Genomic DNA, 7500 nt, shown 5'->3' with positions numbered 1-7500 from the left:
CCCAGACATGAATTAGGACATGTATGATGCCTTTGTCCTATAGTGAACTAGAAACGTTGTCAAATGACCAAACCCCGGACATGAATGAGGACATGTCTGAGGCCTTTGTTCTATTGTGAACTAAAAACGTTTGTAAATGACCAAACCTCAGACATGATTAATGACATATCTGAGGCCTTTGTCCTATGGTGAACTAGAAACGTTTGCAAATAGCCAAACCCCAGACATGAATAAGGACATGTCTGAGACCTTTGTCCCATAGTGAACTAGAAACGTTTGCAAATGACCAAACCCCAGAAATGAATAAGGGCATGTCTGAGGCCTTTGTCCTATACTAAACTAGAAACGGTTGCATATGGAAAAACCCCAGACATGAATACAGACATGTCTGAGTCCTTTTCCCTACAGTAAATAGAAACGGTTACAAATGCCCAAACCCCAGATTTGAATAAGGACATGTTTGAGGCCTTTGTCATATAGTGAACTACAAACGGTTGTAAATGGCCAAACCCCAGACATGAATATGTACATATCTGAGGCCTTTGTTCTATACTGAACTAGAAACAGTTGCATTTGTTCTTGTTGTTGTTGTTTTATATACACTAATGCTGTATCTAAATATTGTCTATGATGATAATGAATGCTTTCTTAACAATATTAAATTAAAAATTAATCGTCAAGAATATATAGATAAATTATAAATTGTCAGGTGTGAATGTTATTGTTGCATCTTGACATTTATTCATAAGCGTCATCAAGATAATTTTTTTGCAGTATTTGGCTTTGCAATAAAACATTTGCATCGCTTAACTGCGCATTGAAGATATCATTCGGAATAATTCCTTTAAATATTTCTGCTGTTCAACTACTCCATCCATAATCTGGTTTTCTATATATCAAAGTATTAAGAGATTCATTATAAATTGTGGATCAGTCCTATCCTGAGATAGTGAGTTCTTTCCGAGAATGGGGACAGTCAAGTGTATGTTTATTATTATCAGCTCTAGCTCAGCTAATTACCACCATATTTCCATAATTCCTTTATTATATCAAGTTTTTGAGCAAGTTTTGGCAAAACGTCTAAAATGGTATGCTGATGGTAATAACCCACTCCATAGTTTTCAATTTAGTTTTTATAAAGGCCTTGGAGCATATGATGCCCTTCTTTCTACCTCCAGTGCTGTGCAGAAATCCCTTGATTGTGGTCAGGAAGTTCGTATGCTTGGCCTTGATTTAAGTGCGGCCTTTGACCATGTAAATCCTTAGGCCCTTGTTTTCAAATTAAAACGGTTAGGAGTGGGTGGATCTATTCTTCGCACCATTACTGAATTTTTAAATAAAAGATGACAAATAGTTGTTACTGATGGGCGCCATAGTGAGATAAGGTGTGTAATATCTGGTGTTCCTCAGGGTAGTGTTCTTGGACCATTACTTTTCATACTATATAGACATGACATATATATATATATATATATATATATATATATATATATACATATATATATATACAAAAATAACAATTATGGAATTCATATTAAAGAACTTTCTCTACCCAAATGTCATTAAATAATTTTCTTCACAAAAAAGAACTATTAGAATCCATCAATCTAAATTTTGGCCTATTGAAAACGTCACTGCCTAGCGATATCCTGGACTGGGGTTCGGGTCCAACTCAAACTCGATAGTTTCCTTAGTGTCAGCAATCTTTTGAGCTAAAGGATGGGGGGTTTGGAGGAGCCTATAGGTCTACCTACTGAATCATCAACAGCTATTGCCTTGCCCTCCCTGGTTCTAACTTTGGTGGAGAGGGGACTTTGGACGCTGATCATAAGTATATATGGCCAGTCTCTAGAACGTTGTCACTGTCACTAGCTCCTGCCTCTTCATTACCTATTTTTTCTTTGCTGGATATCTGTCACTTTTTTTACATCCATTCATCAACTCAGTTGTTGATGTCCAATAACTTCAAATGAGACTTGAGAGCAAATAAACTTGATTAATCTATGTATTTTATCCGCTGACAGACGTCCCCATCTGTGCCCTGAACGAGAGTACCATTGGAGCCCAAATTGGCCAGACGGTCTCGCTCACCTGTTTGGTGCACGCGTACCCAACAGATGTCAACTTCACCTGGATGTTCGTGAGTGACGCGCGAGATGAGGAACAGGGAGGAGGAGGTGGAGGTGGTGGTGGAGGAGGAGGAGGAGGAATACCTCGTGTCATAGATGCCCTTCAGTAAGTTATCAATAGATGTGATTGGGTGAGTGGTAGCGTTGGGATACCAGTAGATATGTAATTGCAGTAGGATTATGTTTAATTATAAATAGTAGTGGGAGTTTTAGTAATATCAGCAATAGCAGTAATAGTAAAAATAGTAGTAATTTAAATAGCAGTAGTATGGGATTATAGACACTATGCCTTGACATTTGCTTTCTTTTTGAAGTCAGGGACTTCAAGTGCCATCTAGGGGCCATTAATTGTATTACATATGCATGGAAAGAGTATCATAGATTTTAGCATTTCTCCGTAGGGAGAAAGTGCAAACCGCGCACCTCAAGCGGTGCTCTGTAGCCATTTAAAGGGTCTTACCCTCCCCCACTAGCCACTTTTTTTTAGCCTTCTTCTTCCACTATTTAACAACTTTCTTTCATTTTCTTTTAACTTGATTTGAACAGTATTCTAGAAGTTTTATTCCAGCTGTGACCAGGTTGTGGAATGATCTCAAAAGTTCAAACGTGCAACGAATGGTTTCATGTTAAACAGACTGACATAAGTCTCTGTTTATAATTTATATATGAAATATATATTTCAATGAGGCTACTGCTGTTAAAATATTTGGTTTTAATTGTTCAGTACATTTTGTTTGTTTATTTCCTTATTTCCTTTCTTCATTGTGCTACTTTTCCCTGTTGGAGTCATTGGGCTTATAGAATTCTGCTTTCCCAACTAGGATTGTAGATTAGCTAACAACAACAACAACAAGAATAACAACAATAACAGCAACATTAACAATAACAGTAACAATAATAATAATGATAACAACAACAACAACAACAATAATAATAATAATAATAATAATAATATTGATATAAATAATAATAATAAAAATAATAATAATAATAACAAAAATAAAAACAATAAAAATAATAATAATAATAATAATAATAATAATAACAACAACAACAATATCAATAATAATAATAATAATAATAATAATAATAACAACAATGATAATAATAGTAATAACAATAATAATAATAACAATAATAATAATAACAATAATAATTACAATAATAATAATAATAATAATAATAATAATAATAATAATAATAATAACACTGTTGCCCCAAAGAGCTAAATGATCTCCCTACCAATATTATTTCAATAATAAAGTCTTTTTCATCAAATTAACACCTAGTTGAAAAGAAAATATGCGTAACTAGACAATACCTCTTATCCTTTTCTAAAATTATATCGTAACCTGTTCATAACTTTCATATAAAAGTTAATTGTGAAATAAACTCTTTGCCTCTTTTGATCTTTCGATTTTTGTCGGCTTCACTTCGTCGTAAAATTCCGTCACGGTGACTTAGGAAGTTCCCCACCCCCGACCTAGGAAGTCCCCCCCACCCCCCCACCTCCTGACCTAGGAAGTCCCCCCCCACCCCTGACCTAAGAAGTTCCAACCCCCCCACCCCCGACCTACGAAGTTCACCGACTCATCCCCCAATTCTTTGGACTAATTAGGTCACCACGGAGAGCATTTTATTTAATATCGTTACGCCATTCTCTTGTTCATAATTGGAGTTCATTAGAATCTTCCTAATTTAATAAGCATCTTCGAGGGTACGTTTGGACCCAAGAAAATAGAGAGGGAACGAGAGAAAAAGTGTACTATATGTGAGTGATTGTAATTGTGTCTGTGTGTGTTTTTGTAGAGGGTTGTGGTGGGGGAGTGAAGATTCTGTTTTGCTGGATACACACACACATACACACACACACATATATATATATATATATATATATATATATATATATATATGTATATATATATATATATATATATATATATATATATATATATATATACATATATATATATATATATATATATATATATATATATATATATATATATATATGTATATATACACGCACTGTTCATGCATATGAATTTACTGTATATAAAGTAGGATATATTCACATATATGAGCATGTATGGATATATACATACATACATATATAAGTTTGCATGCATATACGCAGGTAAATATTTCTGCCTCTGTGAGTACCGTAATTATGTTACTACACATGTAAATCTCCCTAAACAGAAAAAAAAACCCTCAAATATGCATTGAAACTCATGGCCCTTTCTCCCCAGGTATACGTGCGAGGGGCTCTCCAGCACCCTGCACCTGACCCCGAAGTCCTCCAGGGACTTCGGCGTCCTCTCCTGCTATGGGACCAACAAGAACGGCATCCAGCAACAGCCCTGCACCTTTAATCTAGTTCCTGAAGGTAAGAGGTCGCTTAGGTTTAAGGGTTTAAAGGTCAATCCTGAATGGCAGAGGCAAGGGACAGTGACAAATGCCCTAAAGGCTCACCATATATCTGTATGATCAAAGCTCCAGCTAGGACCAGTGAGAAATAAGCAATAGACAGTGACAAAAGCCCTGGAGAATCACCATATATCCAAGTGATCAACGTCCAAGCTAGGACCAGGGAGGACAAAGCAATGGACAGTGATAAATGCCCTAGAGGCTCATCATATATCCATATGATCACCGCCCAGGCTAAGGCTAATGAGAACCAGCTAATGAACAGTCACAAGTTAGAGGATCACCATATGTCGGTATGATTAAAGCTCAATCCAGGAACAGGGAGGACCGGGCAATGGTTGCTGATGACTCAGCAAGTTTACAACGATGGCGAGGTTGCAGAAACTACAAGAAACCATCAAGCTTCAGCGGGGCTCAAACCCTAGTGAAGTTGATCACCAAGCAGGGACGTTGATGGTGTTGTTTGAGATTATCTGTTGTTGAAGGCTAAATACGGTTTCTTGCTAAGTGAAGGTAAACTGTAAATATTATGGATACCGTTGTTGACATGAATTGCTTTTTTGAAAAAAAGTAACTAGGATTATGTAAATAAGCAGGAGTAAGAAGATTTAATCTATAGACATGTAATGAGAGAGAGAGAGAGAGAGAGAGAGAGAGAGAGAGAGAGAGAGAGAGAGAGAGAGAGAGAGAGAGAGAAGGAGGTTGGGGTCTTGTTGAAAAGCGCAATAAAAAGTTACTAGATGGTTAACTTTTCTATAGTTTGGTCAGCGAAGGATAGAATTATGCTCACTTTTCATATTTCATCAATAACTTCAAACATTAAATTAACATTCTAAAGTTTGATATATGGCAATTTATATTTCTTAACCAAGAATAATTACTTTAAAATATAATTCTTCTGTCAAGCATATTTTCCCTCCTGAAAAAAAAATGACAATTTCATCCAAAATTCTTTTGATTTATAGCTAATCAAAATTGCAATTTTCCCTAAAACTTCAAACTGCAGGTCTGCCTGAAGTTCAGGTGAACTGTTCCATAGCCAAAGTGTCCTCAAACGAAGTAACAGTCGCTTGTGACCAGGCGAAATCAAACAGCCAACGTCAGCAGTTTCTCCACCAAGTGAGTCCTCTCTTACATGTATTTCATTTCTTGTCGCTTCCAGCGGGGGGGGGGGTGTATCTTGTAGTTTTAGATAACTGATGACTAATAATGGTCCTGGATAATAGTTATTGAATAACAGCAGTGAATATTCTCGTATTTTTCTTCCTACAGTTGCTATGTTTTATTTTTCTTCCTACAGTTGCTATGTTTGATAAACAGGAGAACTCCTTTTTTTAAAACTGATAATAATACAAAGCAACAATCTATTGGAATATCTAATGTTTGAAATCCATCACTATTTTTCATCGATGTTAATCTTCTTCCACAGGTTCGATTATCTTCAAGTGGGGAGCTCGTCCTGAACAAGTCTTCCAGTCAAGCCACAGTAGAATTGTCTTCCTTGGAGCCCAACAGAAAGTACATAGTCTCTGTTAGTGCAGTTAACGCCAGAGGAAAGACCCCGGTGAAGAATTTCCATATACAAACACACAGAGAAGCCAAAATGCAAATAAGTTGGTGTAAAAGTATACGAAGTTTGTGTAGAAATGGTTGATTTGATATATTTCATGGCACTTTGAGTGATATATAAAAATTATCTGATTGAAATTTAGGCCATTAAAGTCTTTGAATTTGAAATCTAGCGAGGTTTTGTTCAAACAAAAAGGATGGATGATGATTTGAACTTGTCTATTTACACATATTCTTCTTTCACGGGAAACAAATTGATAAAATTCATACATTTCTATTTTCTGATCTACTGTAGGCCTACCCTCCAGGCCAAAGCCCAGGAAGTTCCTTTGGATAATGGGGATAGGCCTAGGGATCGTCCTAACGGTAGTCGCACTTCTGGTAGGCCTATGGATGGCTCGAGGCAGACGGTCATCGCACACCCTGAGGAACCCAGATATTGACACAGGCAAAACCACAAACAACACTGCACTTGCAGGTAATGTAGAGGCTCTGCCACACCAGATCTAGCACTTTACCTTCTGACAAAGGAAGTAGTTACCTTTTAGACACCTCAATTTGAACTAATGTAGCTTATCCATACGTTTGTGATTGTTCATATCGCTCCAACCCAGATATTGACACAGGCAAAAGCACAAACAACACTGCAATTGCTCTGCCACACCAGATCTAGCATGTTAACTTCTGATAGTTGAATTACAGTAGCTTTCCATGTGTGTGTGATTGCACACATCACTTTAACTAAAAAGAATCTGGTGATCTGTGCTTGGTGTGATTGAAGACTGGCTTGATATGCCCTCAGAAAGTTGTAGTAGAGTATTTCATTCAAATTGCACAGGGAATATGAATACCTCTTCTGTGTTTCAAAGTGACCCTTTATATAAATACTCTATTTTCATTGTTCCAAAGTAAACTGTATATACTATGGTTTCTTATTCCTTGCAAAGTGACCATGTAGATAGTACACTTTCATTATTTGCACGAAGTTCCTGGACATAATGTGGTCTCTTAGGTATTCTAAAGTAACCCTATATATGCAATGTTTTTTTATGATAACTATTTCGATTGTTAATTACTTTTCTTGTAGTTTCCTTATTTCTTTCCTCACTGGGCTATTTTTCCTGCTGGAGCCCTCGGGCTTATAGCATTCTACTTTTCCAAATAGAGTTGTAGCTTAACAAGTAATGATAATAATCTCGAGAACAAGATTATGATGTACAGTTTATCTGGCGTTCAATATTATACCTAATCAGAATCTATAATTATATGAATAAAACTTCGTCAATAAAAAACCGGTTAAAATGTATTTAAAACAATAATTAGGGAGATTACCGCTCCAGTATCAAGTCAAAATAAATATGAAATATATTCA

General features: G+C 36.1%; 1 pseudogene; it reads left to right on the top strand.

The window, feature by feature from the left end:
• Positions 1-7500, top strand: part of LOC137622796 (immunoglobulin superfamily DCC subclass member 3-like) — a 222908-nt pseudogene that overhangs the window by 7413 nt on the left and 207995 nt on the right.

This window comes from Palaemon carinicauda, chromosome 29, assembly GCF_036898095.1.
Source record: "Palaemon carinicauda isolate YSFRI2023 chromosome 29, ASM3689809v2, whole genome shotgun sequence".
In the NCBI taxonomy this organism is placed as follows: Eukaryota; Metazoa; Arthropoda; class Malacostraca; order Decapoda; family Palaemonidae; genus Palaemon; species Palaemon carinicauda.
Note: the sequence above shows the minus strand (reverse complement) of the source record. Positions and strands in the feature narration are given on the sequence as shown.